The sequence below is a fragment of the Malaclemys terrapin genome, chromosome 4 (genome assembly GCF_027887155.1).
Source record: "Malaclemys terrapin pileata isolate rMalTer1 chromosome 4, rMalTer1.hap1, whole genome shotgun sequence".
Taxonomy (NCBI): Eukaryota; Metazoa; Chordata; order Testudines; family Emydidae; genus Malaclemys; species Malaclemys terrapin.
In genome coordinates this window covers 142,461,719-142,473,301 of record NC_071508.1, presented here as the reverse complement: position 1 = coordinate 142,473,301, position 11,583 = coordinate 142,461,719, and positions in this window count along the sequence as shown.

The window sequence follows — 11,583 nt, the reverse complement described above, 5'->3', positions numbered from 1 at the left end:
TGGAGACTCTTTCCTACATGCTCGGGGTCTTACTGATCGCCATATTTGGGGTCGGGAAGGAATTTTCCTCCAGGGTAGATTGGCTGAGGCCCTGGAGGTTTTTCGCCTTCCTCCGCAGCATGGGGCAGGGATCGCTAGCAGGAGGGTTCTCTGCCAATTGAAGTCACCAAGACACAGGATTTGAGGACTTCAACAGCAGAGTCAAGGGAAGGGTGGGGACGGTTTTGTGGCCTGCGGCATGCAGGGGGTCAGACCAGATGATCATAATGGTCCCTTCTGACCTTAAAGTCTATGAGTCTATGAGCCATAAATGGAATACAATATCCTTAAAAGAGAATATGGCATAGCAAGCTTTCCTGTTTTTCTCAATTTGCCCATTGCGGTTACATGCTTCCCTACAGACTAACAGTGGGCAGTTATGAATCACCAGCCTTGTGACTACAGGTAGTTCCTCTTTTGTACTTTTCCTTTACCCTGTCTCCGAAAGTCCCTGTTTCTCCAAAAAACCCTTTCTTCAGTTCAACTTGACAAATGTTCAGGCCCAGGCCCAAAAGATAGGCCTACCTGGTTCAGTTAAGTTTAGGCCCAGAATTTTTCTACAACACATCTTAAAAACACTCTTACTAAAAGTTGCTCGTTTAATCAGTGCTTGACCTTGAGAAGTTTCCCTTTGCTTCTCTGACCAGCTGGTTTGTAAAAACGTTGATTTTACTCCGGAAATTTTGTCCCGGAAGTGCTAGCAGGCAGAGGAAAAGGACTCAGGCATTGCAGCCTGCAGCTGAAGAGGAAAAAGAAGGCCGGTGAAGGGCCACATTTGAAGAACCGCTTATTCTTTACTAGGGTGACCATCCGTCCGGGTTTCCCCGGACATGTCCGGCTTTTTCAGCTGTAAATAGCCGTCCGGGGGGGATTTCTAATAACGTAGAAATGTCCAGGATTTCCCACTTCCCCTCATGCAGAGTGCGGCGCGGCTGATTGGACGGCTGGGCCTGATTGAAAGCCGCTCGCAGCCACTGGGGCCTCTAGCAGCCAGAGTCCCTCCCCCTCCCCAGCTCCCTTCTCCCCCGCAGAGCAGCGCCCCAGTGTTTGGCTGCACGTGGAGCCCGCAGCTCTCCCTCGGCCTGGTGGGGGGGCGGGCAGGCAAGGGACAGGGAATGGGGGGGGTTAGATTGGTCGGGGGTTCTGGGGGGGGGGCTGTCGGGAGAAGGGGGTGTAGAGAGTGGTTGGGGCAGGCAAGGGACAGGGAACGGGGGGGTTAGATTGGTCAGAGGTTCTGGGGGGGCTGTCGGGAGAAGGGGGTGTAGAGAGCGGTTGGGGCAGGCAAGGGACAGGGAATGGGGGGGTTAGATTGGTCGGGGGTTCTGGGGGGGCTGTCAGGAGAAGGGGGTGTAGAGAGTGGTTGGGGCAGTCAGGGGACAGGGAGCAGGGAGACTTAGATAGGGGGTGGGGGTCTCAGGAGAGGGCAGTCAGGGGGTAGGGGGATTCTGAGGGGGACGGGAAGTGGGAGGGGGCAGGGCTGGGGCGGGGCTAGGGTGGCACCCCGTGTCCTCTTTTTTGATTGTTGAACTATGGTAACCCTATCTTTACTCTAGAGTTATACTGGTGTATCTGAGAGTGTATCTGGCCCAGTAACTTCCATCAACTTGCATGAGTGTAACCAAAAGTAGGATTTGGCTCAAAGGGGAGAAAAATAGAAGAGAATAATCCATCCTTTTGTGTCTGTGCTAAACAGCAGCCTACTTGGAACTTTCCACACCTTACAGTGCGAACCCACCTGGTGCCTAGAATAATAATCCATCATCCATATTAACTCTCAGTTTCAGAGAGCACAACTTATTTGGACAGCTGGGGATCAATTACATTATAAAGACAGAGCGTTGGATACCCAAGGAGGATTGTTTGTAGGGCTAGGGTAGTAGTATCAGCATTTTTGCATATGCCAGCATGGTGGGCTTAGTAAAACAGCAGCTATTGATTAAGCAGGAAAACACCTGGACAGCAGCCAACAATATATGTGTAAGGTTCCGAACTCCGTTTAATACTATACAGTGACTTACATTCATTTAGAAGAACAAAGTGTACCTGTCAATGCAGCAGGGCATATATGCTGATTTGAGACTAACGAAGCTCTTTCCTGACTCTTCTCTTGGGAGAGGAACATTAAAGGGACCAAGGGCAAGATGTGTTAAGGCATTTAGCTGCCTAAAGATGCAGCTAGGTGCCTAGTGGGATTTCCAAAGCACTTAGATATCTGACTCCCACTGAAGTCAATGGGAGTTAGGCACATCTGAAAATCCCACTAGGTGACCATCTGCATCCTTAGGCACCTGAATACGCTGACAAATCTGGCCCGAAGTGTGCAAGCGCTTTGCTGGATCAAGGTTTTATGCTGTTGCTTGGGAATGTCATACACACCATCCCAGAGAAGTGAAGCAAACTTCACCTGCTTGGGCTCTTAGTCAAAAGACCACAGACCAAGGAGGCCTCTCTTGTAAGGTGTAACACTTGCAGAGCTATAGTAAGCAGACCCAGGGCCGGCTCCAGTCACCAGCTTGGCAAGCAGGTGCTTGGGGCGGCCACTCCGGAGAGGGGTGGCAGGTCCAGCTATTTGGCGGCAATTCGGTGGATGGTCCCTCACTCCCGCTCGGAGCAAAGGACCTTCCGCCGAATTGCCGCCGAAGATCGCGATCGCAGGTTTGGTTTTTTTTGGCTGCTTGGGGCGGCCAAAACCCTGGAGCCGGCCCTGAGCAAACCTACAGAAAATGCCTAATGTCCCTGAATGCTGAGTGCTTAGTTTAAGGGCCTTAGAGTAACAACTCAGTAGCTGGACTACTCCTGGATCATGCACACTCCAGGGGCATGAATAGCAGGGAATCAAATTCAGCTTGAGATTGGAGTCAATATTTGTGAAAATGTTTTTTAAGAACAATGATGACAGCACCTAAAGACTCCAACCAAGATCATGGCCCCCTGGGTGCCAGGAACTGTACAAACACAGGGTAACAGAGAATCCCAGCCCAGAAGAATTGCCAGTGTAACTAAAGAATATTATCACCCCCAATTTACAGATGGGGAACTGAGGCGCAGAGAGATCCAGTGACCTACCCAAGGTCACACAGGAAGTCTGTGGCAGAGCCAAGCATCAGATTCAGCTCTGTTGAGTCCTGGCTGAAGTCCCCCATTCTATGGGGGGAAGTACACTGAAATCAATGAGAATTTTGCCAGGTATTTCAATAGTGGGTGAGGATTTTACCATGTATCACTGTTTTGAGTTCCTTGCCCAACTCTAGCTGTCATTCTGGCCTTTCCTCCTATCCCATTTTCATCATAAAGGATTGGCAGGTTTTTTTGGGGGGGCGGGGGACAGTTAATGAGCAGCCGACGTTGTGCAGTGGACCTGTGTAATGCGATCAGATAGGAATGACATTCCTTGGCAGAATTTACTCATCCACAAAACACTTTTACTGCTCCATCAAGTTAATGTTTATACTGCGAAGCATTTTTCACTGCTTATGACTTTCCTTCACAATCGAATGGAAATTGTTGATACAAAACGTGAGGTCTCTGGTGACATGCTGCCAGATGACAGGAGGAAACAGAAAACATAGAGCTTGATTTTTTTTTTTGACAGAGCTACACCACAATATGTGTTGTTTGGGTATGTGGATTTAGTGGGCTGTATGGAATTTGCAGCTGCAACACTCAAAAATGGGATTGGTATTTACAGCACCAAATATTTTTCACAGTTTGCTATATATTTATTAGGCTTGGTCAAAAATGCCAATTTTGCTCTGGATATTCAAAACAAAACTCTAAACTTCTTGAGCAAAAAACAAAAAATCCCACAAAAATGAAAGCAAAATATAAAATCCGATCAGTTATGGAAAATGGTTTCTAGTAAATTTGTTTTTACTGAGTTTGGTCATTTTTGTTTTTCATTTTGTTGGTGGAAAAACTGGAAAATGTTGACCAAAAATGAATTGTGTCAGACAGAGTGAGAGTGAGAGAGAGAATTAGTGTGCGTATAATATATAATTTTTAAATAGGTATTTCCTGGTGACACCTATAGTGAGTAAGCTTAATTCTGCAATTGAACCCCTTAATTATTTATTTCCCATATATTACCAACCACACTTATTGTGGTAGCCTATGTTATGTGCCATAACAATGGATGGGAAGCTTGTTTTAAGCTTCAACCCTGCAAAGACTTACACACTGTGAGTTGTCTCATTGACTTTAAGGGATCTACTCACAGTGTGTAAAGTTAAGCACATGTGCAAGTCTCTGCAGGATCAGGGCCCTTCTCTGCATAGATAGAACACGACACATAGTGAAGAAAAGTTTATAGAAAAATGCTAATCATTGTTAAAAACACAGACAATAGTTGATATAGCCCAGCAAGAGTCATGGATTCTGAGGCCAGAAGGGACCATCTACTCTGACCTCCTGCATGACACAGGCCATAGAACTTCCCCAGAATAATTCCTAGAGCAGATCTTTTAGAAAAACATCCAGTCTTGATTTGAAAATGGGCAGTGATGGCGAATCCACCACATCCCTTGGTAAATTGTTCCAATGGTTAATTACTCCCACTGTTAAAAATTTACACCTTACTTCCTGTCTGAATTTGTCTCACTGCAACTTCCAGCCATTGGATCGTGTTATACCTTTCTCTGCTAGATTGACGAGCCCATTTTAAAATATTTGTTCCCCATGTAGCACCCTGCAGGGAACTTAGAGGGAGGAGCACACGTTGCAGGAGGGAAGACTTTGGAGGAGGCACCAGGAGGGGAAATTTGCATTACAATTTGTATTAAGTATTGGCAGTCAGGGCTAAGCGGATGTTCAGTTTTACTTTTGTTTTCTAACATGTGTCGGGGCCCCCTAGAGCTCTGGAGTGGGCTCATTTTCTTAGGTAGAAATCTAAATGTTAGTTACAAGTACTGGTTAGTTACAAATTTATATTAAGGTTCCATTTTCAAAGGGTTAATACATGATTAATTGATGGTATAAGCGTGAGTAGGATATGTCAGAAGAAGAGGTTATAAATCATATTTAGCAGCTACCTATTGACCCATTGGATTCGATAACAGTTTGTAACAATTGATGAACCATTTAATAAAACCTCAATTAACCATTGATTAACCCTTTATGACTTATTTATACATAGAACCTTAATATAAATTGTGACCAGGTCATCACTGGTGTAAGTCCATTGACGCTATCACATAGGGCATCATGATGACTAGTCAATGGACTTTATACCCTCACTAACCTGGGGCTAGTTATTACACATTTAGGCATACCATTGTGTGAGTGGTGAAACATGATAACTAAATAAAATGGGGCACAAAAGCAATTCATGGCAGCACATTTGTTGCGTAGTTGTAATAATCTGCTTGCTTCCTCCCTGGCTCTGTCTCCAGCTTTCCCTTTCAAATTCACATTATTGTCAATGGAACAAAAACCCATGTGGTGGCCAAAGGCAATGGGGGGAGGGGGGGAGGGGAGGCGGGATGTCTCTCACTTTTTAAAGGGCACAGGTTCACTCCAGCAGAAGTGTACAAATTAACAAGTCAAAAACTGATGCCCTGACAGCCAAATGTTTTCATCATGCTTCATCACCGACGGCCATCATTGCTCAAAAGTGAGACATAAATAGGCATACAATAGCTGCATGCTTAATATGTTTCTGCAATCATATTGCTTTACTGTTACATATGGTACACTGGTCATTATGTGTACAAAATGGGTATATACTGGCATGTGCATTTTCGTAGGTGCATTTACAAACACTGTTGAAAATGTGTCCCTAAACCTATGTATTGTACTTGGACACCCTCAGCTTAGCTCATACTGTGTAGTGTTGACAAAATGATGAATTGCTCCTTAAGTTATTCAAGGATCAGATAGCAAGATGGCAATTAAATATGAGAATGATGGATGTCTCAGAAATATCCAAGATAAAAGAAGTAATGGAAAGAAATCATGCATACAGGGAATTCATGGAAGGCCAATCAAGCAGCATCTTAGAGGCCCATTTACCCTTTGACTTAAAGTGCATAACACTTATACTGTCCTAAATTCAGCCATAAATGCAAAACCGGAATGTTACAAAAATCAAACTGCCCCTGTGAAGTAAGATTAAATGAATTTAGAATTCAAGAGGGACATTTGACCTTCTCTAGATCTATGGAGTAGGTCTTTAAGATGGGCAATTGCTTGAATCTCATTTACAGCACCACAGCTAAATATAGTCTATTCACTAGGTGAGACTTAACGAAGAGAAATAATCACATCCAAAGCCCCTGTCTGAGAGCACAAGTATATGGTGCACATCTCCAGTTTCTATCCTGCAGGCATATTACCTCATTAGGGAATGTAATGAGGAAGGACAAAGTGTATTATACTAAATGAAGTTTTTGATAAGTATGATTCTGGTTTATGAGAGGAAGGATGGTCTGGTGGCTGGGGCACTGATCCAAGACATGGGAGACCTTGGCTCCAAGTCCTTGCTCTGCCACAGATGTCCTGTGTGATCTTGGGCAAGTCACTTAGCTTCTCTGTACCTCAATTCCACATCTGTAAAATAAGTCTAGGCTTGAGATGGCTGGCCATCTAGGGTACCAAAGCCAAGAAACTGACAGATGACCACCCTACTTAACCTTGGCATTGGAAACAGGAGAGGATGATGATATTTCTGCTTCATAGCGAATACTTTCCATTCCCTTGGTCGTACATATTACTTGTCTGAATATTAACACAGCAGAGACTGGTTGCGACAGTCCACTGTACTGCAAAAATGCTTGCATTTTTCCTTGAATCTTATGAATGGCTGTACATGAAATTCAGACAGACATACAGCTACACACACAAGGCTAGGCATATGTAATGAAATGGGACAGTGATGTAGTTAATGTTACAGACTTCACTGCCAAAATAACAGCTGGATAACAGCTAGACTTCAAACAAATCCCTAATAAAAAAGACGTACTGAGAATTATGCAAATTGGCTGATTGTTGCGGTTGTTAGTTTTGTTTACGGTGTGTATCTCCATGAAACTGATCAAGGAGTGAAGAAAAATATTCCAGTGTAATTTCATTGATTGGAATGTACAGTATAGTACCAGGGTTAAGAGATTTCATTATTACACATCTGGAATCTCAAGCTGTAGCAACATGAGGGTTACGCACACATTGGTTGTTGTTTCATATGTTTGCAAGGGAACTAGTTTTTATACCAGTAAAGGTTGCGTCTTCTCACTGTGCTGGGATAATATTGTTATTGTCACTTTCCTGAGCCCTCTCAAGTGCGATATTTTATGGCGTAGCACTCAAGATGATTTATTCAAAGCACGTTTTGTTTTCCTGCCAGGGAGCTTTGATGCAGCCCTCACATGAGGCCAAAACTTGATAATGCAGCAGCCAGTTCAGTACTTCCTTTCCATGGGGTACAAACCAAGTCATGTGACCACAATAAAATTATCACATTGCTTCACTCGAAGGCTGTAAACTTTATTGGAGTGATTGTAAAGGAGGCTAACAGTCACAGAAGGCACTAAAAATGATACAACCAGTTCATTTAAAACAAATCCATGTAAAGTAATAATCAAATGTTCTTAATTTACCTTTGATTTTATGGGCATTCCCTGGTTGAGCCACTAAGCTGTATTTTAGGAATGCTATTGCCTTCCTCTTAAAAAGGTCTAAGCTAAAAATCAGGACAATGGGCAATGTAGGGTCCTAAACAGCTGTGTGCAATGTAACCTACATTCAATGTATGTCCTCTTCTGCATCTGAGTCACAGAAGACTCAGGGGGGGAGGGATAGCTCAGTGGTTTGAGCATTGGTCTGCTAAACCCAGGGTTGTAAATTCAATCCTTAAGGGGGCTATTAAAGGATCTGGGGCAAAAATCTGTCTGGGGATTGGTCCTGCTTTGAGCAGGGGGTTGGACTAGATGACCTCCTGAGGTCCCTTCCAACCCTGACATTCTATGATTCTAAGACGTGTCTGCTACAGCTGCCAATTTATGGTCTGATCCAAAGCCCATGGAAAAACTCCGTTAGCTCAAGCTGCAGCTCAGGTGATGTCCTGGTGATGGCCAAGGTAATCATAGGACTGGAAGGGACCTTGAGAGGTCATCTAGTCCAGTCCCCTGCACTCATGGCAGGACTAAGTATTATCTAGACCATCCCTGACAGGTGTTTGTCTAACCTGCTCTTAAAAATCTCCAATGATGGAGATTCCACAACCTCCCTCAGCAATTTATTCCAGTGCTTAACCACCCTGACAGTTAGGAAGTTTTTCCTAATGTCCAACCTAAACCTCCCTTGCTGCAATTTAAGCTCATGGCTTCTTGTCCTATCTTCAGAGGTTAAGAAAAACAATTTTTCTCCCTCCTCCTTGTAACAACCTTTTATGTACTTGAAAACTGTTATCATGTCCTCTCTCACTCTTCTCTTTTCCAGACTAAACAAACCCAATTTTTTCAATCTTCCCTCATAGGTCATGTTTTCTAGACCTTCAATCATTTTTGTTGCTCTTCTCTGGACTTTCTCCAATTTGCCCACATCTTTCCTGAAATGTGGCGCCCAGAACTGGACACAATACTCCAGTTGAAGCCTAATCAGTGTGGAGTAGAGCGGAAGAATTACTTCTCGTGTCGTGCTTACAATACTCCTGCTAATACATTCCAGAATGAGGTTACCTTTTTTTGCAACAGTGTTATACTGTTGACTCATATTTAGCTTGTGGTCCACTATGACCCCCAGATCTCAATGGTTGTTCTCAACCACATACAATAGGTGTGGGGATCCAGGTGTGACAATGCACGATTCCTGCAGCTGCATTGCAGGGACAGGTTGGTCACATGACTGCATCTAGGGGAGTGAGGCAAGGTGGTGAAAATTTAGCTCCATAGTAACGTCTAATTTTTAAGACTGAAAATGGAATGGTGACCTTTCCTTACAGTTCACTGATAGTCTGTTTCGTGTGGCTTGATTTGAAACTGCTCTCACATGCTCAGAAGGCACCAGGGTGCTATTAAAGAGACTATTGCAGCTTCTGCTCCAATAGCCCTAGGCCTCAGCCATGATTTGAACGTTAAAGCCTACCATCACTGAAGGCTTGGACTTGCTCCATGTGGATTGATACTGTCCCTGACTCTCTCAAGCACCAAGGAAAAAAATGGACAGGATCAACAAGAGATCAGATGGCACAGAGGTCAGAGGCATCACGGGCCATCAGTTTCAGGGCAGGGGAGGTAAACTAATTGTTTCAAAAGGTGTGAAGATACTAAGTGCTCCTCAATGAATGCAAGAACCATTTCAAAGGAGGCCTGAAGTCTCCAAAGGCAGAGGAACGGCCACAGTTCTGTAGCACAGAGCTGGGCTAGGCTGGGGCATGGAGCATGGTTGCCCATACTATTACAGCAGATCCAGAGCATATAAAACTAGAGATGGATCCAAGCCAAAAATCCCAGGTCTGGATAGCCCCAAACGTTGAGAGAGTTTGGGTCATCATCATCATAAAACCTAGCTCTTATATAGCATTGGGGCTCTAAACCTCGTGTGAAAAACGTGTGTGATGGGCTTAGGGAAAATTTAATCTTGCGTTTTATTCGTGGTAGAAAGAACTCCCATGGATTGCAATGGGCTTTGACTCAGGCCCTGTAAGTCTGACTAGACACTATGCCTAACATGCAATACAATTTTTTTCAATGCAAAGATTCTTGCTTTTGCTAAGTAGCACGGGATTTGGACATGTTCACTGCTATGCACTGGGGCTTGGATATTTTACACCTAACTTAACCAAGTTCAAGCCCATTCTTCCAAACTTGACTGATCAGGACCCTCAGGCACTGTGCCTTCTGGCCGCACAACCATCTCATGAAATTGGAACACCAGAATAGGAAATTGTTTTTCCTAGTTTATTAAAGATGAAATTCCTCAAAGACCTGATTCTGTACCTGCCGAGGCTCCAGTGAGAAGTGGAGCTGTTCACACCGAGTGGCTGTGCTTTAGCATATTAACAAGAGGGTTTTTTTTTTCATTTTGGTATTTGCTTTTTCACTAAAAATATCCGTTGCATTAATGCAGAGCAGTAAATTGTCAGAAATCAAGTCAGGGTGGTCCAGGAGAATCCAGCTAACAGAAAGTTAGGTGATTTGCAATATTTGAGAACATGAGGATTTTGAGAGAACTAGACTTTTGGGTTAAATTTTCCATATGTAGAGAACCAGGAAATAGGACTCCAGGTGTAAACAGAAAGTGTGATCTTCAATAAAACTCCACCCATTGAAGTTAATGGCCCCAGTCCTACAACTGGCAATATTGCCAACCCTGGCGCTTTTATCACAAGTCTCATGATGTTCAGAGCTTTTCTTAAAGCCCCATATCCTAGAGTCATGAGATTATGAGTGAAACTGAGCTTTCATTGAAAAAAAAAAAAAAAAAGAGGCCAGTTTCAGGTCCTTGTTGTTCAGGAGGAAAGCTTAAAAATGTGACATCTTTCCCCCCCCCTTTCCCCCCCCGCAAAGGCTCAAATACCAGAAGAAGACTGAAAAGATGCAGCTTTTATTATTTTTTTAAATCTCATGATTTTTAAGCTAATCTCATGATACTGGGGGCCTGACACAATTTCTTAACACTAGGGTTTGTAGTTCATTTACTACACCATGACCATGGGTTTTATACAAACCGTGGGTCACAATAATCAATGCTTCCCAAATACACTATAAGCGACAAACTGATTGCAGTCCATGCTATAGGAATGCTATGTGACGGATAGGAAGTCAGTATACCCATTTTTCTTTCGATATGCACTACAGTAGCAGGCTGTGCATGGGTTTTTTTAAAGCCTTGGTATGTTTTAAACAGCCAACCTATTCAAAAGTGATTAATGATGTTGAGCCTTCTTAAAGTGATTTGGTTTTTCAGCTAGCTTCAGGCGCCTTGAAGGTGGCTCCGGCTGTGCGCCCCAGAAACCACCAGTGCCTTTTGAAAATCTTGGCCAACCGCTCTAGTAACTGTAGCTTTAACCCACATTAATATTTGTCTCACTCGCCACAATGAAAAATCCTTTAAAAGTCAAACACAGCTAATTCCTTTAAAATAGCAATCTATAATTTAAAATGTCATTGTTTGACTGTAATAACAGTCATAAAAATCAATCAGTCAAAGATGACTGTTATTTGGAAGCAATTTGGCTACAGATGGATTTTTTTTTTTTAACCAAGGTACCAAATGCCCTGCAGTATCACTCAAAATGCTATATTACTTTTATGAACATAGAGTGGAATTGTGATTACTATTTAGCGTTATTTATATTAGAAAGGAATTCAATCCATGGATTACTGAGAACAAGCACCCATAAAAAGGAAGTGTTTACATAAGCTAATCATGTCTGTATAATCACTGCATGACTAGAATTACAGAAAATGCATCACTAACAATGGTACGCTCTTGATATCTGGAAATCACAATGGTCCTTATTCTGGACTCACTTGCACCTGTTTTTGGGGGGGCAAAAATCCATTAATTTCAATACAATTACTTTTGATTTGCACCTATGTAAATGAGCTC